This window comes from Panthera uncia, chromosome X (assembly GCF_023721935.1).
Source record: "Panthera uncia isolate 11264 chromosome X, Puncia_PCG_1.0, whole genome shotgun sequence".
Lineage (NCBI taxonomy): Eukaryota > Metazoa > Chordata > Mammalia > Carnivora > Felidae > Panthera > Panthera uncia.
Window position 1 is genome coordinate 83,971,822 of NC_064817.1, and position 24,868 is coordinate 83,996,689.

General features: G+C 44.4%; 1 protein-coding gene across 3 annotated transcripts in view; it reads right to left on the reverse strand.

Annotated features, from left to right (window-relative positions):
- Positions 1-24,269: 24,269 nt before the first annotated feature.
- TSC22D3 (TSC22 domain family member 3) overlaps positions 24,270-24,868 on the reverse strand; it is a 61,733-nt gene continuing 61,134 nt past the window's right edge. For all 3 annotated transcript variants that reach the window (XM_049644742.1, XM_049644743.1, XM_049644744.1), the window contains exon 3: positions 24,270-24,868. This exon is cut by the window's right edge and continues 978 nt beyond it. The gene's annotated coding sequence lies outside the window, so the exon portion shown is untranslated.

Sequence of the window (24,868 nt, forward strand, 5' to 3'; positions counted from 1 at the left end):
GTTTCTCTCTCTCTCTGTTTCTCTCTCTCTCTCAAAAATAAATAAACATTAAAAAAGAGAGAGAAAAGGGCTCTTTCAATTTTTTCCTGGCAGCGGTGCCATGATGGGGGGTCCTGGGCACTCAGGGAGAAACAGGAGGGCACTGCCAGCTGGGAAAGTTGGCAGGAGAAATGCCTCATGAGGGCATCACCTGCTTTATAGAGTCGGATCCCTCCCTTGGGTTCTGGGATGTCTGACAAATACTGGACAGGTTTGCAGGTCTATACTCTAATGATATTAATGAGGGCAGGGGAGCCTAGTGAAAATTTAATAGACAAGTATAAAAAGTTTCACAGACTCTGTCTGCAGAAGTTCCTTTGAAGGTCTACACAAAGCCGCAAGGGCTGCTTGGAACTCTCTGTCCAAGGAAATTATTAACCTTCCTCATTTCTGGAGAACGATGCTATCTGTTTATTAAATGCCTAAATTAAAGGGAAAGGATACAGTGCAGCTGGGGGTTTTCCACCATAATTCATCTGAGTCTCTCAGTCAGGGAAATTCGAGCCCGGGGCTGACTAGGCTTCCTGACCACTTCCTACTCCCAGACTTCCTCCAACCCTATGCCTTTAATAAGTTCAGGTTGTTCAGAGTTCAGCTCTCATTAACCCTTTGAAGTCTGGGTGGATAAATGACAGTTAAAGTCCACAGACCACTTGATGTACATCAAAGATTGGCCAAGGAAACGATTGTTCCAGTGTGGAAGTTTCTATTGTAAGGATCAAATGAGATAACGTGTGTGTGTGAGTGTGTGCGCACGCATGCACCTGTGTGTGAAAGCACTTTCTGATCCTTAAAGCACAGTAAAATACTTTTATTATTATTTTTCTCAATAGGATGTCTTATTTTTTTGCAAGATGGATGCCTGTCCTCATTAAGTGCCTTTGGACCAACCCAGCTGGTACTTGTTGAGCCTGGGAAAGTACTACCTCTTGTGTTCCTCAAGCTGATTAATACTTGATTAAGAACCTTCTGATAGGCCTGTTGCTTTGTGCACTTGGAACCAATGTAATATGTGTATTGTTTCTCCTCAACAAAACTGTGAAAGGCAGAAGATGAAGAAGGAGCATTTCCAGCAATACGGGGGCTTGGGTTTGTCCATTGCTTCACCTAAGAAGGTCGGGGGGGGGGGGGTGTCTCAGGAACACAAGGGATTCTCTTGTGTGCTGAGTAGCTGAGGTACCTTCATGCACATTGGAATGGATCAGTCACAAAGACAGGTCAGCTGAGAAATGGAGCGCATGTCCTGAGAAAACTCTCTTCCAAAAATGCCTGCGGTGACTCTCACATTAATGGTGGAAAAGAAAATTGGTAAAGCCCTTTGGAAGGGAATTTGATAATATCTCACAAAATTATATATGTCTTTACCTTTTGACTCACCAATTGCCCTTTTGGGAATTTATCCCAAGGATATGCCTCTAACAATATGGAAATGCATATGCATGAGGTTATTCATTACAGCATTGTTTATAATTGCAAAATATTTGAAACTTACCTAAGTGTCCATAACTAAGAGAGTGGCTGAGTAGGCTTTTTGGTACAGCCACAGAGGCACCTGGGTGGCTCAATCGATTAAGTGTTCAACTTTGGCTCAGGTCATGATCTCATGGTTCATGAGTTCCAGCCCCACATTGGGCTCCCAGATGATGGTGTGGAGCCTGCTTGAGATTCTCTCTCTCCCTCTCTCTCTCTCTCTCTCTCTGCCCCTTCCATGCTCTCTCTCTCTCTCCATCAAAAATAAATAAATAAAATTTTTAAAAATGAGGATACTCTCTATGAACTGATATGGAGTGATTTCTAGGATATGTTGATGGAGGTGGAAAAAAGCAAAATGAAAAAAATGTATCTGTAGTATGCTTCCTTCTGAATAAGAAAAAGGGGAAGTAAGAAAATGCAGACACATCTGTTCACACATACAGAAAGAAACACAAGAAGAATAAATCAGAAGCTAATAGAATTTGTTACCTATGGGAGTGGGTGGGAACAGCATATAATAGGAGCTTCATAGGCCTTTTCTGACAATGACTTACAGGTGCTATGAAGGACACAGTGGAAGGAATGGTAGAGTCAATCTGGAGTACCAAGAAAGGTTTCTGTTGTCTTGAAGGATAAGTACGTGGTCACCAGGTTGGCTGCTGAGATTGGCTGGGAGATTGTCCCAGAGAGAGGGAACAGTTATGAGCAAAGGTGCAAAGATCCAGAAAGGGGAGACAGCCAGGTATATAAAGTGGTTGGGACATTAAGGGAGAGGGTGACAACCAGGAGAGAAGGCTGGAAAAGGCAGTCAGGAACCAGAACATGGACTTCCTTTTATGCAATGGTAGGGAGTTGGAATTTTATTCCAAGTGACAAGAAGCTGTTGGAATATTTTGAGCAGAGGAAATGATATGAGCCAGTTGATGCTGCAGCAATCTCTCTGGCTACAGTGTAGGGGGTGGGCTGATGGGGAGAGAGTGGAAGCAGGGAGGCCAGTAGTAATACTTATGGAAAGGACTGGTCCTGCTCTGGAGATATTTTGAAGGTACAGCGGGTGGGACAAATTGGTAGATTGGGAGTGGGGGAGGATGAAGGAAAAAGAGGAGTCTGGAATAATTCCCAGATTTCTGGCTTGAGTGATGGGGTGTCTGATGGAGCCGTTTAGCAAGATGAGGAATGCAGGAGAAGGAGCAAAACTTGTGGGAAAAGGTGGTAAGTTTTCTTGGATGTATCAAGTGTGGGGTGTCGGTGGGACACCTAGAAGTTGGATGTATGGGTGTGGGGCTCAAGGGAAAGGTCCTGGCCTGGACCATAGGTGCGGGACCATATACACAGAGATTGAAAGGATGAGGCCAAAGCGGGAGAGTGTATGTACTATAGTGAGAAGAGAAGAAGTTCAGGGACTGAGTTCCAGGGAACACTAACATGAAATAGTGGCATAAGATGAAGACCCAGTAGAGGGAAACTTTTAAAATGAGTGTTAATAGAAATAGGAGAACAATTCAGAAGAGCAGAGGGCCACAGAGACCCAGGGGAAGACATTTGCAAGAGGAATGCAATCAATGACTGCAAAGTGGCCATTGGGGTATTCACTTCTGATCTTTGAGCCTGATGGTTGGGGCTGGAGGAGCCAAACCTCAGGCACTAGGGAGTGTGGGGGAAGTGAGGAAGTGCAGTCAGGGAGGGGAACTCTTCTTCAAGACCTTTGACTGTGGAGGGAAAGAGTAAGGTTGGTTGGCAGCTGATGAAGGGTTGGAGGAGAACAGGCAAGTGAGACCATTTGAGCTACAAAGAGTTACTGGACACACAAGGCTGAAAACCCAGAAAAGAAAGGTATTAACCAGTGGAGTCAGGTAGGGTGGGAGGGTCGGGTGGGGGCCTACATGGCCCGGAGAGCCCCAGGAGAGGGGTTAGGGTTGATTAGGAGAAGGGAGACCTCTCCGTCTGAAGGGTGACTTCTCATGAAATCATTTTTAATACAAAGGAAGCAGCAAAGATCAAATTATCCACGCTTGAATTGGGGCTCTTTGCAGACTTGCAGAGTGTGGGCATAATCCTATGTTGGTTCAGATAGGGCCCTGGGGTTTGGTCACAGGCATCTGGAGAGGAGGGTGCAGACAGGGGCGCTGGTTGCGCCCTGTGAACTGCAGACAGTACACACTTGGAATGTGTTTGTACAGACTCAGACACAGTTTCATGTATGCATGGGAGCCATGATAAATCATTAAGGTAAAAATCTCCCTTATAACAAATTATGAGACTTTACAATGAATGCATGGGACCTAATTAATAGGTTTGCCGATTGTTCTTTCCTGCTCTGGACTTCCGCCAAAAGCTGGAGGGCTGAGAACAGGACAGGGAAAAGGGCCCCAGGCTCCCTTCCTGGTTCTCAGCTCTGAGGTCGCCCCTGGCCCTGAAGGCTCAGCAGAACTTGGGGCAGAAGCGAGACCTGGGTTTGGCAGCAGTGCTGATCTTTTACGAAGCAGAGGCTCATTGGTCATAGTTTGTGCCAAGGGCAAAGGATGCAGGGCTAAGACATTCTGTCCCTTTGCAGACAATAGAGCCTGTAAGCTGCTTCGGAAGAGCTCATGCAAGTCATTGTCTAACTGAAAAAACAATGTGCTGACCCTTGCGTGATATATATTGGACAGAGAAACAAAATATTTGGTTTTGGCCCAGGTTCTGGCTGCAAGCTTGCTGTGTGACTTTAGGCAAGTACCTTCCGCTCTCAGGGCTTCAGCTGTTCCATATGCCAAATAAGTGGAGTGAACAGATGATCTTGAAGGCAACTGCCACCCCAACATTCTATCTTTTTTTAATTAATAGACTTTCTTTTTTAGAGCACTTTTAGGCTCGTGGCAAAATTGAGCAGAAAGTACAGAGTGTTCCCATATATCCCCTTTCCCTCCACATGCACAACCCCCTCCCTTATGGACATCCTCCACCAGTGGGACATTTGTTATAATTGATGAAACTACACTGACACGTCATAATCACCCAAAGTCCACTGGGTGGTACATTTTATGGGTTTTGACAGTATATAATTATGTGTGTCCACCATCACAGTATGATACAGAATAGTTTCACTAGCCTAAAAATCCTCTTTGCTCCACTGACTCATCCCTCCCTCCCCTCAGATCCTAGCAACCACTGATCATTTTACTGTCTGCATAGTTTTGCCTTTTCCATAATATTGTATAATTGGAATCATACAGTATGTAGCCTTTTCACATTGGCTTCTTTCACTTACTAATATGCATTTAAGATTCCTCTATGTCTTTGTGTGGCTCGATAGCACCTTTCTTTTTAGTGCTGAATAATAAATATCCCATTGCCTGGATCTACCACAGTTTATTTTTCCACTCATCTGGTGAAGGACATCTTGGCTGCTTCCAACTTTTGGCGGTTATGAATAAAGCTGCTGTAAACATCTGGGTGCAAATTTTTATGTGGACATAAGTATTCATCTCATTTGGGGCAATACCATGAAGTGTGATTGCTGGATTGTATGCTAAGTGTATGTTTTGTTTTGTACGAAACTGCCAAACTATTTTCTGAAGTGGCTGTACCATCTTGCATTCCCACCAGCAATGAATGGGAGTTCCTCTTGCTCCACATCATCACCAGCATTTGGTGTTATCAGTGTTTTCAACGTTGGCCATTCTTTTTTTTTTTTATTTTTTTTAACGTTTATTTATTTTTGAGAAGAAAGAGACAGAGCATGAGTGGGGGGTGGCAGAGAGAGAGGAAGACACAGAATCAGAAGTAGGCTCCAGGCTCTGAGCTGTCAGTCAGCACAGAGCCCGATGCGGGGCTGGAACTCACGGACCACGAGATCATGACCTGAGCTGAAGTTGGACACTTAACAGACTGAGCCACCCAGGCGCCCCTCAACGTTGGCCATTCTAATAGATATGTAGAGGTATCTCACTGTTGTTTTAATTTGCATTTCCCTGATGACATACCTGATGTTGAACGTTTTTTTCATATGCTCACATACCAACTGTATGTTGTCTGTTCAGGTCTTTTGCCCATTTAAATTTTTTTTTCATGTTTATTTTTGAGAGAGAGAGAGAGAGAGAGAGGCAGAAAGAGGGGAGACAGAATCCCACGAACCCTGAGGTCATGACCTGGGCTGAAGCTGGTTGCTCAACCAACTGAGCCACCCGGACAACCCTTCTTTGCCCATTTTCAAATCGGGTTGTTCATTTTCTTATTGTTGAGTTTTAAGAGGGATTTGCAGATTTGGGATAACTATCCTTTATCAGATGTGTCTTTTGTAATTATCTTCTCTCAATTTGTGGCTTATCTTCTCATCTTGACAGTGTCTTTCATAGAAACTTTTTTTCAGAAATTTTAAATTTTAATGAAGTTCAGTTTATCAATTATTTCTTTCATGAACTGTGCCTTTGGTGTGGTATCTAAAAAAGTAATTGCCTAAGGTCATCTACATTTTCTCCTATGTTATCTTTTAGAACTCGATATTGTTGCTTTTAGGTTTTACATTTAGGTAAATGATCTGTTTTGGATTATTTTTTTTAAATTGTTTTATGTTCATTAATTTTTTAAGAGAGACAGAGCATGAATGGAGGAGGGGCAGAGAGAGAGGGAGACACAGAATCCAAAGCAGGCTCCAGGCTCCAAGCTTTCAGCACAGAGCCTGATGCGGGGCTCAAGCTCACGAACCATGAATCATGACCTGAGCCGAAGTCAGATGCTTAACTGACTAAGCCACCCAGGCGCCCTGTATTTTGAATTAATTTTTGTGTAGAGTGTATGGTCTATGCTTAGATTCATTATCTTTTGTACATGAGTGTCTAGTTGTCCCAGGACCATTTGTTGAAAAGGCTACGTTTGCTCTATTGTATTGCCTTTCCTTCTTTGTCAGATATCAGTTGAATATATTTATTTGTGTCAGTTTATGGGCTGTCTGTTATGTTCCATTGGTTTCTTTGTGCATTCTTTCACCAATACCATACTGTCTTCATTACTATAGCTTTATAGTAAGTCCTGTAGTCAGGTAGTGTGAGTCCTCCGACTTTATTCTTCCCCTTCAATATTGAGTTAGCAATTCAGAGTCATTTGCCTCTCCATATAAACTTTAGAATCAGTTTGCCGATATCCACAAGATAGTTTGCTGGCATTTTGTTTGTGAATATGTTGCATCTATGTATCTAGTTAGAAGGAACTACATCTTGACAATATTGAGTCTTCATATCCATGTACTATCTCCTTATTTATTTACTCCTTTTTTGATATCTTTCATCAGAGTTATATGGTTTTCCTCATATAGATCTTGTACATATATTGTTAGATTTATACTTACACATGTCATTTTGCGGGGTGCTAATGTAAATGATAATATGTTTTTAATTTCAAATACCACTTGTTCGTCGCTGATATATTGAAAAGTTATGGACTTTTGTATATTAATTGTGTATCCTACAACCTTGCTATAATCAATAGTTTCAGGGTGGTTTTTTTTTGTCAATTCATTCAGATTTTCTACATAGACAATCATGTCCTCTATGAACAAAGATTGTATTGTTTCTTCCTTTCCAATCCGTGTGTCTTTTCTTTTATTGTCTTATTGCATTAGCTAGGACCTCCAGTATGATGTTGAAAGGGAGTGGTAAGAGGGGACATCTATACCTTGTTCCTGATCTTTGTATGAAAGCTTCTATTTTTTCACCATTAAGTATGCTCTTAGCTGTAGGTTTTTTGTTTTTGTTTTTGTTTTTTTTGGTAGATATTCTTTATCAAGTTGGGGAAGTCTCCCTTTATTCCTAGTTTTCTGGGAGTTTTTATCATAAATGGATGTTGGATTTGCCAAATACTTTTTCTGTATCCATTAATATAATCATGTGATTTTCTTCTTCAGCTTATTGATGTGATAGCTTATGTTAATTGATTAAAAATTTTTTTTACATTTTTATTTTTGAGAGACAGAGACAGAGTGAGATGGGGGAGGGGCAGAGAGAGAAGGAGACACAGAATCTGAAGTAGGCTCCAGGCGCAGAGCCAACTGTCAGCACAGAGGCCGATGTGGGGCTCAAACCCACAAACTGTGAGATCCTGACCTGAGCCGAAGTCGGACACTCAACCAACTGAGCCACCCAGGTGCCCCCATTAATTGATTTTTTTGAATGTTGAACCAGCCCTGCATACATAGGACAAATTCCACTTTGGTTATGGTGTGTAATTCTTTTTATACATGTTGGATTTAATTTGCTAATAGAGGATTTTTGCATCTGTGTTAATGAGAAATATTGGTCTGAAGTTTTCTCATTAAAGCCTTTGTCTGGTTTTGGTATTATGATACTATTGGCCTCAAAGAATGAGTTAGAAAGCATTTCCTTTACTTCTACCTTCTGGAAAAGATTGTAGAATATTGGTATAAGTTCTTAAATGTCCTATAGAATTCACCAGTGAGCCCATTTGGGCCTGGTGCTTTCTGATTTGGAAGGTTGTTAATTATTGATTCAATTTCTTTAATAGATATATACTTATTCAGATTGTCTATTTCATTTTGTGTGAATTTTGGAAGATTGTCTTTTAAGGAATTGGTCCATTTCTAGTTCATCAAATTTGGGGCACAAAATTGTTCATAACATCCCTATATTATCCTTGTAATGTCCATGAGATCTGTACTTGTGGTCCCTCTTTCATTTTTGATATTAGTAATTTATGTCTTCTTTTTTTCTTAGCCTGGTTAGAGACTTAGAAATTTTAATGATCTTTCCAAGAAACCAGCTTTTGGTTTTGTTGATTATCTTTGTTAATGTCCTGTTTTCAATGTCCTTAATTTCCCCTCTATTTTTTTATTTTTTAATTTAAATTTTAGTTAACATACAGTGCAATATTGGTTTCATGAATAGAATTCAGTGATTCATCACTTACATACAACACCCAGTGCTCATCACAAGTGCCCTCCTTAATATCCATCATCTATGTAGCTCTCAAACCAATTTCTTCCATCAGGTCTCAGTTTGTTCTCTTTCTTCTTCTTTTTTTTTTTCTTAAAAGATTTATTTAGTTTTGAGAGAGGGAGAGAACACAAGGGAAGAAGGAGCAGAGAGAGAGGGGAACAGAAGATCCAAAGTGGGCTCTGTGCTGACAGCAGTGAGCCCGATGCGGGGCTCGAACCCATGCATTTTGAGATCATGACCTGAGTTGAAAAAGTTAGACGCTCAACCGACTGAGCCACCCAGGTGCCCCTGCTCTCTTTCTAAAGAGTCTCTTGTGGTTTGTTTCCCTCTCTTCTCTTCCCCCCCTTCTCATATGTTCATCTATTTTGTTTTTTATATTTCACGTGAGTGAAATCATATGGTGTTGACTTATTTCACTTAGCATAATACATTCTAGCTCCATCCATGTTGTTGCAAATGGCAAGATTTCATTCTTTTTGATGGCTGGCTGAATAATACTCCATTGTATATATAGACCACATCTTCTTTATCCATTCATCAGTTAATGGACATTTGGGCTCTCTCCATAGTTTGGTTATTACTGATAATGTTGCTATAAACACTGGGGTGCATGTAACCCTTCAAATCTGTATTCTTATATCCTTTGGGTAAATATCTAAAAGCACAATTGCTGGATGTTAAGGTAGTTCTGTTTTTAGTTTCTTGAGGAACCTCCATACTGTTCTCCGTACTGTTCTCCAGAGTGGCTACACCAGTTTATATTCCCACCAAGTGAAAGAGGGTTCCCTTTTCTTCACATCCTCACCAACACCTGTTTTTTGTTAATTTTAGCCATTCTGACAGGTATGATGTGGTCTCTTATCATGGTTTTGATTTGTATTTCCCTGATGATGACTGATGTTGAGCATCTTTTCACATGTCTGTTAGTCACCTGGATGTCTTTTTGGGAAAAGTGTCTATTCATGTCTTCTGCCCGTTTCTTAACTGGGTTATTTGCTTTTTGGGTGTTGAGTTCAGTAAGTTCTATATAGATTTTGGATACTAACCCTTTATCAGATATGTCATTTGCAAATATCTTCTCCAATTCTGTAGGCTGCCTTTTAGTTTTGTTGATTGTTTCCTTTGCTGTGCAAAAGCTTTTTATCTTGATGAAGTCCCAACAGTTCATGTTTGCTTTTATTTCCTTTGTCCTCAGTGATGTGTCTAGTAAGAAGTTGCTCCAGCCGAGGTCAGAGGGGTTGCTGCCTGTTTTCTCCTGTCAGATTTTGATGGTTTCCTGTCTCATATTTAGGTCTTTAATCTATTTTAAATTTGTTTTTGTGTATGGTGTAAGAAAGTGGTCCAGTTTCATTCTTCTGCATGTCTTCATCCAGTTTTCCCAGCACCATTTATTAAGAGACTGTCTTTTTTTCCATTGGATATTCTTTGCTGCTTTGTCAAAGATTAGTTGGCCATATAGCTGTGGGTCCATTTCTGGGTTTGTTCTGTTTTGTTCCATTGATCTGTGTGTCTGTTTTTGTACCAGTACCATACTGTCTTCATGACTACAGCTTTTAATATAGCTTGAAATCTGGAATCGTGATGCCTCTAGTTTTGTTTATCTTTTTCAGGATTGCTTTGGCTAATTGGGGTCTTTTGTGGTTCTGTACAAATTTTAGGAGTGTTTATTCTTGCTCTGTGAAAAATGCGGGTGGTATTTTGATAGGGATTGCATTAAATGTGTAAATTGCTTTGGGTAATATAGACATTTTAACAATGTTTGGTCTTCCAATCCATGAGCATGGAATACTTTTCCATTTCTTCGTGTCCTCTTCAATTTCTTTCATGAGTGTTCTATAGTTTTCAGAGTATAGAACTTTTACCTCTTTAGTTAGGTTTACCTAGGTATCATATTGTTTTTGGTGAGTTGCAAATGGAATCAATTCCTTGATTTCTTTTTCTGCTGTTTTGTTATTGCTGTATAGAAATGCAACAGATTTCTGCACGTTGATTTTGTATCTTGTGACTTTGCTGAATTTGTGTATTAGTTCTAGCACTTTTTTGGTGGAGTCTTTTGGGTTGTCTACATAGAGTATCATGTTGTCTGTAAATAGTGAAAGCTTGGCTTCTTCCTTTCCAATTTGTATGCTTTCATTTCTTTTTGTTGTCTGCTGAGGCTAAGACTTTCAGTACTACGTTAAATAGTAATGGTGAGAGTGGACATCCTTGTCTTGTTCATGACCATTGGGAAAGGCTCTTGGTTTTTCCTCATTGAGGATGATGTTAGCTGTGGGTCTATCATATTTGGCCTTTATGATATTGAGGTATGTTCCATCTATCCCCACCTTGTTGAGGGTTATTATCAAGAATGGATGCTGTATTTTGTCAAATGCTTTTTCTGCATCTATTGATAGGAGCACATGGTTCTTATCCTTTCTTATATTAATGTGGTGTATCACGTTGATTGATTTGCAAATATTGCTATCTCCTTGTCAGTCTCTCCAATTTTGGAGTGAGAAGTTTGCCCTATGACCTCACTTCTCTCTCTTTTTTTTTAGTATTTATTTATTTTGGGGAGAGTGCAAGTGGGGGAGGGGCAGAAAGAGGGAGCAGAAAGAGCTTGCACTGACAGGCTGACAGTAGTGAGCCTGATGTGGGGCCTGATCTCATGAACTGCGAGATCATGACCTAAGCCGAAGTCAGACGCTCAACCGACTAAGCCACCCAGATGCCCCTGACCCCCCTGACCTCACTTCTCTCATGGATCTAAGCTTTTTACTTGTTATTTGATGGAGCGGTGACTTCTAAGCTTTTTACATGCTGTAATGGAAACCAGAAATGTCTATGGTCTTTCTCTGTGTGTTTATGTTTTTTCTCCCTCTGGACAGGAACCTTGTCTGTCTTATTCATCTTATATCTTCAATGCCTAGCACTGTGCCTGGCACATGGTAGGTGCTCAGTGCTGAATGTATGATGAAAAAAACGAGGGACAAGGAGTCAGAAGACCCGGGCTGTGTGATCTTGGGCAAGTTCCTTCCTCTCTCCCAGTCTCAGCTTCCTCTGTGATGTTGTTGTTTGTTCCTTTACTGCCTCCCTCCCTCCCTCCTCCAGAATGTAGACTCCATGAGATCAGGAACTTTGTTTGTCAGAGAGCCCAGCACGCAACGTGTTCTTTTTTTTTTTTAAGTTTATTTATTTATTTTGAGAGAGAGAGAGAGAGAACGCGAGCAGGGGAGGGGCAGAGAGAGAGAAAGAGAGAGAGGGAGAGAGAGAATCCCAAGCAAGCTCCACACTGTCAGCTCAGAACCTGATGTGGAACTCAAACTCACCAACTGTGAGACCATGACCTGAGCTGAAACCAAGAGTCAGTCACTTAACTGACTGAGCTACCCAGGAGCCCTGCAACAGGTTCTTTATTAATATTTGTTGAATGAGGGCACCTGGGTGGTTCAGTTGGTTAAACAACCGACTCTTGGTTTTGGCTCAGGTCATGATCTCACAGTTCGCGGGTTCAAGCCCCGCCTCGGGCTTTGTGCTGACAGCTCAGAGCCTGGAGCCTGCTTCAGAATCTGTGTCTCCCTCTCTCTCTCTGCCCCTTCCCCACTCTCTCTCTCTCTCTCTCAAAAATAAAAAAATAAATAAAATAAATATTTGTTGAATGAACAGATGGATGACTGAATGACTGAATCTACAAAAAAAGGGTTTTGCCCTGGTACTTTGATGGCAAGGATTTCTGGGAACTTTCCCCTTCCCATACCCTAATGGGGTGCCTGTCTGAGCTAGTTTTATGTGCTCCTAAGAGAGCTTGATTCTTCTCTAGGAGAGAAACGCAAATAGGTCACATGGGTTAAGATGGTCCAGAGTGTATGGAAAAACAAGTAGCCAAAGTTGGGACACAGTGGCTTCCCTTCGTGTCACCCAGGAGAACCCAGGCTGTGCTCCAATATGTGTGTCTGACTGCATTTTGAAGCTTGAGGCTGAGCCCTTCAAAGCCACATAGACTTAAGTAATGTGACCCAGTTCTTTGGTTTTGCAAAGAAGGGAGCGTGCAACTGGGAGAAGAGAATGCAGTTATGTACCAGTTTCTTCCTAAGGGCAAAAAACAGAACGTTCAGCATTTGTGGGAGGGGCAGGAGTTGTGTTCCGCCTGAGGAATTCTTGCTCACTGGATGGGCAGGGTCAGGTGACACACTTCCATAGCTCGGCCTGGCACCAGAATGGGCCCTGCCCAGGGTCGGAAAAAAAATGTTTTAAGTCTTAGCTTCCCCAGCAGCTTTGCAGCAGGGCCCTGCTGTCCCATTTCACAGACGTGGTGGGGCATATTGAAGGATCTTCAAAGGAAACTCTTGTTGAAGAATTCAGTTGGGAGCCCCTCGGGCCAAAGTTCTAAAAGGCCCCTTGCCTTTTGCCAAGAGAAACCCATTCCTTGACCCTTTGCAAGGCCGAAGTTGCTGAGATGATATGGATGCCTTTGGAGTGAGAACAGGGGACTCACAGGGAGCAATCTATCTTTCGGGGACACTTAGTCGTCTATGTCTTTCTTCCTAAGGTGAGCAACTGCTCTTCAGCAAGTTTGAATCAGGCTGTTGAAACAGATCCTGTATTCCTAAGTTTGGGGAACTGAGCATTATTGGGCAATTTTTCCCCACAAAGGTCTTTCAGCTCTGCAAAAAACTCTGTTCCCATAGAAAATAATCCCCTCGAGTTAACATCTTCTCAACGCAGCCTGTCTGTCTTGGGTGTGAGATGGAAGGGTGGAAGACAGTGGGGACTGGTGGGATGAGGCCGGACTGGATGGCTTGTAAAGCCTCTTGTAGCCCCAGGATTTGACAATTTACCGTCACCAAAATCTAACAGGGTCTTCTCTGAAATTTTGCCTTTGGGTATCAGAGCCCCAGATTTTGACCTGAGGCTGCTTATTTTAGGGATCACTCTCCTTTTTACCTCCATAAAGACATTTAAGAGGATAGGCCGGGCTCCCAGTTTCTGGAATCTGTCTGGTGAGAGGCCTCTTGGGTCACCTCCTGAGGCCTTCTTGGATGAGCAATTCTGGGAAAACAGTTCAGCAGCAGAGACCCCACCCCACCCCAATCAGGGGTCTATTCTGCTTGCTGTGTTCCCAAGGCATATGGCCACACCTGCCAGCCAGCTCTGGCCCCTGCAGTAAGCACATTCCCCTATGTGGAAGTCAGTAGTCACAGACCCTTTCTTTTTTGATGCATTTTTTGATGCTCTCTTCCCCTTTTCTTCTCCCTCCTTCTCAATCTCTCAATACATCCAAACTCCTAGAGAAGAGACTGCTGGACATGCATTCTTCTCTTCCCTAAAAACAGAAACTTAGGTTTGTTTGGGGATGGCAGTGAACCTAGGTAAAGAAAGCCTCCCTTAGGAGGAGTGACCAGGCCAAATTTTGGCCAAAGAGATGTAAGAAGTGCTGTGCAGTATTTCTCAGAAGCTTCCTCAAAAGGAAGGTGTGATTTTTCTTTTCCTTCCTCGTTTCTGTTGTGTGGACTGTGGGTACAATGCCTGGAGCTTGAGCAGCCATTATGGGCAATGAGGCAACATGCTGAATAAGGTGGAACAGGAGCTTGGAAGAAGTTTAGGTCTCTGGTGACTTTATCAAGTCACTGTCAATCCTGGACTGCCTGCCTTCAGGCTTCTCTTATGGGGGACACAGACTTCTATCTTTTTAAAGCAAATGTTATTATTTTTTCTATTATTGCAACTAGAGTTAATCCTACCTAACACCATACCCACTCCATAAAATGAGACTGTAGCTTGATAAGTAGCTCCAGATAATGGGGTGGAGTTTGGGGGTTAAAATATGGACATGGAGAAAAGTGAGCATGATTGTGGGACTTTCCCTAGTCCAGAGGCAGAGAAACGCCACTGGGCTGAATGCAGTTTCCCTTCACAATAAGCCCTGTGAGAAGCCACATCACATCTCTCAGATTTGCCACAGTGCTTAGCTCAGTGCCTGACACATAGGACAGATTCAGTTAAAACATTATTACAAGAATAACCAATTCATTGCTTTCACAATTGATATACTCAACAGGGCATTTTCTTGTATGATTTCAAAGACATTGGGAGTGCTCCCCCCACTAGTCCCCCTCCAAAAATTTCTTCCCCAACTCACCATCCCCTGCCACAATATCTGAAACTCATATATATTTATTTATTAATCAGTTTGTGTCCGGTACTGTGTTTGACTCCAGGGTTGTAGCGGTGAGCCAAACAGGTATAGGTCCTGCCCTTGGGGAGCTTCCAGTGCAGTGGGGTAGAAGCAATAAATAAAAATATGTGAACTAGTCATTACAATCTGGGATAAATGCAGGGCACCTGGGTGGCTGAGTTGGTTAAGCCGCCGACTCTTGATTTCAGCTCAGGTCGTGATCTCATGCTTCACAGGTTCAAGCCCCACATCAGGTTCTCTGCTGACAGTGCAGAGCCTACTTGGGATTTTCTCTCTACCCCTCTCTCTCTGCTCCTCCCCTGCTCTTGCCATCTATCTCAAAATAAATAAATTTAACAAAACCAATCTCAGATAAATGCAATGAAAGGAACAGTACAGAGGGAAACTTCTTTAGACAGGCTTATGGGCAAAAGCCTCTCAGAGGAAGGGAGACGTCCGAAGGATAGGAACAAACAGTCATGCAAAGAGCGGGGTGGCTGGCCATGCTGGCAAGAGCATTCTGGACTGCAGGAACCCCATGCACAAAGGCTCTGAGGTGTGTTTAAAGAATGAAATGAGCTCAGTGGGTCCGGGGCATGGCAAGAGCAGGGGAGTGACACTCGAAAAGGCTGGAGAGGTCAGCAGAGGCCAGATCATGCTGGCCATGGGAGGGAGTTTGGACTTTATCCTAAGTGCAATGATAAGCCTTTGATAAGCTTCAAGCAAGAAAACACCAAGATTTGATTTTGCATTAAGAAAGCCAGTCTGGCTGCTGTGTGGAATTGGACAAGGTCCAGTGGGCAAGCAGGGAGACCAGTGTAAGACTTTTGCCTCCCTGTGAGAGAAGAAGGTGGTTTGGACCAGGTAGTGGCAACGGGGCTAGAGAGAAGCAGACGGATTTGGGGTGCGTGTTGAAGGTCGAGTGGACCAAATGGGCAATGAACTGGATGTGGGAGCTGAGTGATCAAGGGTTCTGCTTTGAACAGTTGTGTAGATGGTGGGAGTTAGATGGTTTTGATCAGGTAGATATTGATAGACTTGTGAAACATACAAGTGGAGCTGGAGAAACATACAGATGGAGCTGTGGGGGGTGTGGTGAGGGGCAGTTGGATTTTAGAGGCTGGAGCCCATGGGAATGCTTAGGACTGGAGGTGTAAATTTGGGAGTCATTAGCGTGGCAATGTTTCTTAAGACCTTGGGAATGGATGGGACCCACCAGAGAGTCCTGAGGGGGCAGAGCTGAGCCCAGAAGCACTCCAACAGATAGAGGAGCAGAAGCAGGCAGAGGTGGTTGAGAAGGGGTGAGAGGATTATTTGTAGGCTGCCTGTCATCCCCAACAGAATGTTTTAGAGTTTGAGAAGGCTGGTAGATAGCACCTCTTCCCTTCTGCTTGAAGTCAGAATCAATCGAGAGAGACACACACGGAAGTCAGGAGAGAAGAATATCGCCTTTACTAAGCATAAAGTAGCCGTCTCCATACGGAAACATGAAATGATCTCTAGTGGGCACAGAGTCAATGTCTGACCTGGTCTGTGCCTAGCAGAGCACCTGGCACACAGTAGGTACCAATGTTTGTCGAATAAAGGATTCCAGATGGCAAGATTGAAACAACCTTCACAGGCCATCCGAGCATCACCTGGGGAGCTTTAAACTGCCCATGCACACGTTTTAATCCCAGATCAATTTTATCAACACTTCTGGGAATGCGGTTGAGGCATCAGGTCTCATGAAACTTGCCAGTTGACTCAGTGTGCAGCCAAGAGTAAGAACTGTTGCTCTGGTCCAATTCCTCATTTTACATATGGGAACACTGAGACTTGGAGCAAAAGGGTCATCTGTAACATTAGGGGACTCATTCTGGCCCTGGTGCTGACCTTGTGAGTAGCTGGGACAAGCCAGTTTCTCTCTATGGGCTTGTGGGCCCTCCTCTGGGAGTGAGGTTAGGACAGCCCCATCCAGCCCTAATGGCATATTAATCTATTCTCTTATCCCACGTGTGACAGAATTCACTGGGACATGGCTTGTGCCTTGAGATGCTTTGACATGATGATTAAGTTAGTGTCGTGCTTGAAAAGACTGGTTTCTGGATTGGGATATACAGCAAAGAAGAGATGTTGGGGACAGTTCAGGAGCCACAGAGCCAGTCTTTGGTAAAGAATTTGTTATGTTTCCTCTTAGGTGGTGGCAGAAGGAAGCTCACCAGTGGACCAAGAGCAAAATAGCAGAGGAACCCAGCTGAGGAAGGTCCGTCCAATGGGCGGGGGCCACCCTTTTTTTTCACATTCCTCCTCTTCCAGTTCTTGTCTTCCTTTGCCCAACCCCCTCTGACTTATCTCTTTTTCATTCCCTTCCTGCTCTCTCCAGTTATCTGCATCAGACACAAATCTTTCCAAGGTGAACCTATTCTCTCTGCCTATCCATGCAACCCACCCACCTCTCTCCCAGTTCAGTTTGATGACTCAGAGCTTGTAAGTGTGTTGTTCATGAAACAAGAAAGACTAGGAAATAAGGCCGTAGGTGATTCCTGGCTTTACAAAATTACATGGGGGTGCTGTGGTGCTGAACCATGGATTGACTTTTATAAGTTTTTAAAAGTAGGCTCTATGCTCAATGTGGGGCTTGAACTCACAACCCTGAGATTAAGAGTTACATGCTTTACCAACTGAAGCAGCCCGGCACCATGCCATGCTTTTTAAAGGTGGATATTTCTTGGGGTGTCTGGGTGGCTCAGTTGGTTAAGTATCTGACTCGATTTCAGCTCATGTCATGATCTCGTGGTTCGTGAGATTGAACCCTGAGGTGGGCTCTGTGCTGACAGTGCAGAATCTTCTTGGGATTCTCTCTCTCCCTCTCTCTTTGTCTATTTCCCTCCACCCCTCCATCTCAAAATAAATAAATAATTAAAACAAATAAAGGTGGATATTTCTTCAGCAACTTGATAAGGACTCAATATGAGTATGAATAGAATCTGGGGGCTGGAAGAGAAACTGAGGCCTAGTGCAACGAGGCAATATATGAAAGTCTCATGGCTAGAGGGCCCTTCTTGGTCTGGGTACTTACTAAGCCCTGGGCTTAGAAATGATCCTGGATAATCATTTTGTTTTGAAAGTGGGAAAACAGGTCTGACAATGCCAATAACTTGCCCAATGTCACACAGTTTGTTAAACAAAGACTAGGATTATGCCCTAGGACTCCTGACTCTTCTTCTTAGAACACCTCAGCCACCTTGGTCTTCCCCAAAGAGACCTTTAGGGACTAGTTATATACACATATATACGTGTGTGTGTGTGTGTGTGTGTGTGTGTGTGTGTTTAAAAGTTTAATGGGGTGCCTGGGTGGCTCAGGTGGTTAAGCATCCAACTTCAGTTTAGGTCATGGTCTTACCATTCATGAGTTCAGGCCCCACGTTGGGCTCTATGCTGACAGCTCAGAGCCTGGAGCCTGCTTCGAATTTTGTGTCTCCCTCTCTCTCTGTCTCTCTCTGCTCATGCTCTGTCTCTCTCTCTCAAAAATAAATAAACTTTAAAAAATATTTTTTTAAAAAGTTTATTTATTTTTGAGAGAGAGAGCACACACAATAAGGGGCAGAGAGAGAGAGAGAGAGAGAGAGAGAGAGAGAATTCCAAGCAGGCTCTGTACCCTCTGTACCATCAGCACAGAGCCAGACGTGGGGCTCGAACCCACGAACCATGAGATCATGACCTGAGCTGAAAGCAAGAGCTGGAGGCTCAACCGACTGAACCACCCAGGTGCCCCTAGTTTATTTTTATAGATGGCAGGGCTGTGGTGAGGACTCTGAAGAGGAAATGTCAAAAAGAATAGACTAAAAGATAAAAGCAGAGAGATCACAAACCTCAGTGTTCCTTGGGGATTTTCCTTTCTGTCACACCTCCCCAGCTGGCCATTCCTCCTCCCTCACATGGCCTTTCTGTGGGCAGCCTCTAGAGTGTGGCTCTGGGCCTCTGGTTGGCCTCCTCTGCCCCCATCCTCCTGGGGCACATGTTTGCTCGCATCGCTTCAGCTCCCGAGATGCAGACAACACCCGCATCTGGTGCTCTAGCCTTGAACTTCACACTGCTTTCCACAGCTGGTTTTGGGATATTTCCACATGTAAATATGTTGAGCTCAGCTGGAAAGCAAATTTGGAATTCATCTTCCCTCTGAAAATCTGGGGCCTGTTCCTACACCCGTTTCCTTGGGCACGTCCATAGTCTCCCAGTCCTACAGACTCAAAGCTATCCTGTCACCAGAGGCTGTGAGGGGGGGAGGCGGAAATGGGGGACTCATTGTTCAATGGGTCCAGAGTTTTAGTCCGGCATGATGAGAAAGTTCTGGAAATGGACAGCAGTGATGGTTGCACAACAATATGAACGTACTTAATGCTGCTGCACTGTGCATGTAAAAATGGTTGCACTGTTAAATTTTAGGTTATATGTATTTCACCACAATTAAAAACAACAGAAAAAAACAAAAATCTTTCTTCTAAAATTTTTTTTTTCAATTTTGTTTATTTTGGGAGAGACAGAGAGGGTGAGGAGGGGAGGGGCAGAGAGACAGAGAGGGAGAGAGAGAATCCCAAGCAGGCTCCACGCCCAGCAGAGATGTGGGGCTCAAACCCATGAACTGTGAGATTGTGACCTGAGCTGAAATCAAGAGTTGGACACTCAACCGACTGAGCCATCCAGGCGCCCCAAAACAAAAATCTTTTAAGCCCTTCTTGCTAATTTTTCACTCTGCGGAGGTTCTGCAAACTTTCATATCCTCCAGCATCAACAGGAGTGACCAATTCCCAAACCCCACTCCCTTCTTTAGTCTGGGAGTGGGGTCTGGAATCTGCCTTTAAACAAACTTCCCCACACAGCTCATGGGGATGGGCTGCAGACCGCACTCGGACAAACACTCCCTTGCAGTGTCTTTTGTCTCCTTTCCATGACCCCTGTCCCTGCCCCGGCTGGCCCTCATCACCTCACACCTGGATTACAGCAACAGCTGGCCTGCCTTTGGCTAGCCTTTCTCTGCTTCAGCCTCCCCAGCTGCCAGCACCCATCTTCTGCAAATATCTTTGGCATCATATCACTTCCCTGCTTAGAAGCCTACCATGGCTCCCTCAGCCTGATTAGATCCTATCTCAATTCATCTGACTGGGAGCCAGCCAAGTTGCCCTCCCATCCCCCCTCTTTCCTCCTTCCCTGTTCACTCCCATCCCTGCAAGCTCCTTGATCATTTTTAATCTAATGTGAGCCTCTTCTGCTAGTTTGGGGTGGTATCCTTTCTACCCACCCCGAAAACTTCTGCTTACACAAGAGGAATTAGAAAAGCTGTAGAGATTCGGGGCACCTGGGTGACTCAGTCCATTAAGCGTCTGGCTCTTAGTTTCAGCTCAGGTCATGATCTGAGAGTTCGTGAGTTTGAGCCCCGGATCGGGCTCTGTGCTGACAGTGCGGAGCCTACTTGGGATTCTCTCTCTTTCTCTCTTTCTGCCCCTCCCCTGCTTGTGCTCATTTTCTCTCTCTCTCTCTCTCTCTCAAAATAAATTTTTAAAAACTTAAAAAACGGCGCCTGGGTGGCTCAGTCGGTTAAGGGTCTGACTTGGGCTCAGGTCATGATCTCATGGTTTGTATGTTCGAGCCCCATGTCGGGCTCTGTGTTGATAGGTTGGAGCCTGGAGCCTGCTTTGGATTCTGTGTCTCCCTCTCTCTCTGCCCTTCTCCCACTTGTGCTCTCTCTGTCTCTCAAAAATAAATAAACATAAAAAAAACTTAAATGCAAACTGGTGCAGCTGCTCTGGAAAACAGTGTGGAGGTTCCTCAAAAAATTAAAAATAGATCTACCTATGACCCAGAAATAGCACTGTTAGGAATTTACCCAAGGGATACAGGAGTGCTGATACATAGGGGCACTTGTACCCCGATGTTTACAGCAGCACTTTCAACAATAAGCAAATTATGGAAAGAGCCCAAATGTCCATCTACTGACAAATGGATAAAGAAGATGTGATTTATATATACAATGGAATACTACTTGGCATGAGAAAGAATGAAATCATGCCATTTGCAGCAACGTGGATGGAACTGGAGGGTATTATGCTAAGTGAAATAAGTCAGTCAGAGACAGACAGATACCATATGTTTTCACTCATATGTGGATCTTGAGAAACTTAACAGAAGACCATGGGGGAAGGGAAGGGGAAAAAATAGTTACAAACAGAGAGGGAGGAAGGCAAACCATAACAGACTCTTAAATACTGAGAACAAACTGAGGGCTGATGGGGGGTGGGAGAGGGGGGAAAGTGGGTGATGGGCATTGAGGAGGGCATTTGTTGGGATGAGCACTGGCTGTTGTATGGAAACCAATTTGATAAATTATATTTTTAAAAAAACCTTAAACCTGTCTTGATCCTCTGTCCCGTTTCTCAGTGTGTCTGTCTCCCCTCCCCACCAGTGCTGGCCCTGCCATTCACTAGCTACGTGACACGTGGCAAGCCGTTTCACCTTTCCATGCCTTAACTTCATTTTCTCATCTGCAGAATGGGGATCTTAGCCCATTCTCATAGGTTTGTGGAAAGGATTAAAAGAGGTCATGGATGTAAAAGGGCTTACAGCAGTGTCTGGCACAAAGTAAATGCCATGTAAGTGTTAGCTATTATTACTAATTATTCTTATGATGACCCTTCCAGCCAGCTTCTCCCTGGAAACCACTTTTGCTTGGAAGAGCTAACTGAGGGAGTTCTCTGTCAAACCCTGCCCAATCTAGCAGAGGTGATCCGCAGAGCTTCTCTGCCTGAGACAACCTGAGGAACTGGGCTGTCTACCAAGCTCTAATTATGTTCATTAATTTCTAACCAACTAGGAGGAGAGGGAGTGAGATTTGAAAGCAAGAGTGTTCCAGAATATGTACGATGATGTTAGGACAACTTCAAAATACCCTAAAAGGACGGTGGGTTGGGTGCCTTCTTTCCGATGATCTTTCTAGAATCCTTCTGTCTATACTTCAGGTCCTTCCTGATCTGCTTGCTCCCTGGGTTCCTTCTGGGAGGCCAACTGGGAAAGCCTGTCTCAGTGGTAGTTCCCAGCCTGAGAGCTTTGCACCTGTACCCCAGTAGTCCTTGTTTGTAAATAATCTACTGCCCACATTTCAGTTCTACTTTTCAAATCCCCCTCAGTGTTTTTGTGGTAAATACAATGAATTCCTTTAAAAGCACTACTGAATCCACAGTCACTATCATTAAGTGTTCTCTCTCTCTGTCTCTCAATGAATACTAAAAGTTCAACTACTATTGGGTTGAGGGGAGTCTGAGAATATTTCTGACATTTTATTTATTTAGTTTTAATTTGTTTTCAGTTTATTTATTTTTAGCAGGAGCGTGCACGCGCACAAGAGAGAGAGAGTGCGCGCGAGAGAGCGCACAACTGGGGGAGGGGCAGAGAGAGAGGGAGAGAGTTGAGAATCCCAAGCAGGCTCCACACCATCTGTGTAGAGCCTGAGCAGGGCCCAAACCCACGAACCATGAGATCATGACCTGAGCCAAAATCAAGAGTTGGTCGCTCAGCTGACTGAGCCACCCAGGCACCCCTGACATTTTAAAAGAGCCACTTCTTCTCACAAAGGCTGGGAACCACTGCCCCATGGGGTACGTGGAAGCCGTGGGGAGTAGCACCAAGCCCTCTGGCTGTCAGTTTTCCTGTCAAATGGAGGTAACTCATAACTACCCCTTTTTCTAAGATCAAGAAACAGAATGTTCTGCATTCATGAGGAGGGGCACAGAGCCGTGTACTTGTGATTCTCATCAACGTATGGGGAGGATCAGATGAGATAAGAGATAAGAGGGTTCTGGGAGAGGAGGCATGTTCAGGCAGGGGAGCATTAATGCTGCTGTTCCTCTTGTTCTTTTCCTTGTTCTGGGTCCAGCTGGACCAGCTGAGCCCAGAGCCCCAAAGCCCGTGAAGGTCTTTCCGGGACTAGTGTGTTCTTTTGTCCCTCCACACCCCTACTTGGTTTTCTGTGGAGCAACAACAAAGAACTCCTGTATGTGACTAACAGCCGCAAAGTTCCTCTTATCTAGTCTAGCAACCGATGTGGCCTCAGAAGTTGTAGTGTTTGTCTCTGTTTAGTTGGGGTTCCCTAGGAAACAAAGTTGTTCTCTCTTTCCCACTCTGTGACCGTGGGCCAGTTTCCCCCCCCCCCCTTTTCTTGTAGGGAAAGGCTGGATGACTGGGGAGGGCCGTGTGTTTGCTGAGCCATCTTCTGGGTTTCTCTTTTGCATCTGTGGGTTCTTGTTTGGCTGGAGAGTGGGTGTGGGAAGTCTACAGATGAACCGAAGAGTCAAAAAGTCCCTGAGGGCCTCTTGAAAGGGGGAGGGGCTTGGGACCTAGTGGGAGCTGGGAAGAGCAGTATTTGGGTCAGGGTGGATGCCTGGTCCAAAGTTTGTTCCTGCAGCTGTGTGAAGTGTGTGCGCTGTGATCAAATTGGCCGGTGTACACAACGAACTTGGCATTAGGAGCAGAGAGGTTAGGAGCAGGTGGGGAAATTGGGATTTGAGAGGCCAGCCAGGCAGAGGTTAAGTTCTGAAGAAGAGTTTTGGCAATTGGAAAAGAAGAGGCCAGCACATATGACTGCTACAGTGAAAGAAGCCTGGCATTTTGAATATATTTGGACAGTGATTGGCACAAGGGACAGGGGCCAAGACCTCTTGGTCCTTGAGGTTTGTGGTTCAGGAAAATCAGGGGGTTCTGTTAAATTTCAAGTGGCAAAGGGATAGGCATAGATGTTAGAGGAAGTTGGGAGTGAATGGGATCACTTCCCTGGGAATAAGGTGGGGCTTAGTACACAGCTCAGGGTCTATGGTGGCTCCAGAGTTGGGTATGGCTAAGGAGACATGGAATAACTCGTGGACAGAATCAGAGAAATGGCAGGACTCTGGATGCCAGAGACCTGGGGTCAGGGAAAGAGTGATGGATGAGAATGGACCCCACAGAGAGCCAGAGGAAGGAAGCAGAGTCAGGATCCTTCGACCTGGCCATGCGTGCACAGCTGGTGGGTTTTGTGAGCCAACTTTCAGCGGTGACAAGTGCAAGGGCAGGGATCCTGAGCATCTTTCCTTGGGGGAGGGGGATCCTGTTTGGGCACCATATACATTCTGTGCCCTTTTCTCACGAGGGTCCTCTGAACTCCTTTGCCAAGGTCAAGGGTCTCACGTGGATTGGTATTAAGGAGAATGCGCGAAGTGATATCAATGATGTTTTCAGAAGAGGGAAGAGGCCCACTCGCGTTTATTTGGTTCCCTCCCTTTTCTTTTGGGTCCTTTTCTTGGGGTATCCTTCCTCCCAATCAGCCCCTTAAGTTGAGGTTGTGTGTTAGCGGTCACTTAGCCACTTGCTCTGGAGCCGTCTTATGAAAGCAGGGAGCAGGCCAATGGGGTAGATGTGGGGTTGAGTCCCCCAATTTGCCATAATAGCTGTGTGACTTTCGGCAAGTCACTTGCAATGGCTGAGCCTCAGCCTCCTCACCCGTACAATGCGGGTGTTTTGAGAGTTCTGCAAGATCACGGATGTGGCACTGGCCTGCCACTTAGAGGGTGCTCATGAATATTCAGTGCGTCAGAGAAACAGGGCCCCCAACTACACCAGGGGCCCCCCCTAATACCCACTCCATTTACACTCAGACGCCAGGTTTATTTTTAGAAAAAAAAAGAGCAAAGTTTATTGAAATTTCAAGCTACATTTGAAAAATCAAAATCCAAATCCTGGAGACATACATCAGGATAAGGTGTCAGAAAGTGGAAAATGTTCACTGCCACAGAACCCCCTAGACACAAGCTCCCTGAGTACATCACCCAGGCACCGTCGGGTCAAAGCCATCCCCTCGTCCATCCCTTGTCCACAAGGGGACACCAGCAAGCCAATCATGCAGTTCACTTGCAAGTTTTCCACAAACACCAAAACAAAAGTTTCTCAATGACAATGTGAAGTCCCAGCTGCTCTTCTCTGAACCCCATTCTATGTAGTCAGCACCAGTGAATGGTGGGTTTGGCATTTGAATGAGGACCTCACGCATCTTTGGGCCGGGGCACACATGGGGCAAGGGCTGCAGCAGCAAGGCATCTGTGGCCGCATTCAGAGGCTTGGCCCTCCTCCCTGCCTTTTCTCTTTAGTCTTACTTAACCTAAAGGACACACTGGATCAACTTGGTAAATGAACACAGTCAAAGAATTAGCCTTAAGAGATAAGGGACCAGTTGATACTCCCAAAGCCGGTTAGGCCCTTCAACACATAG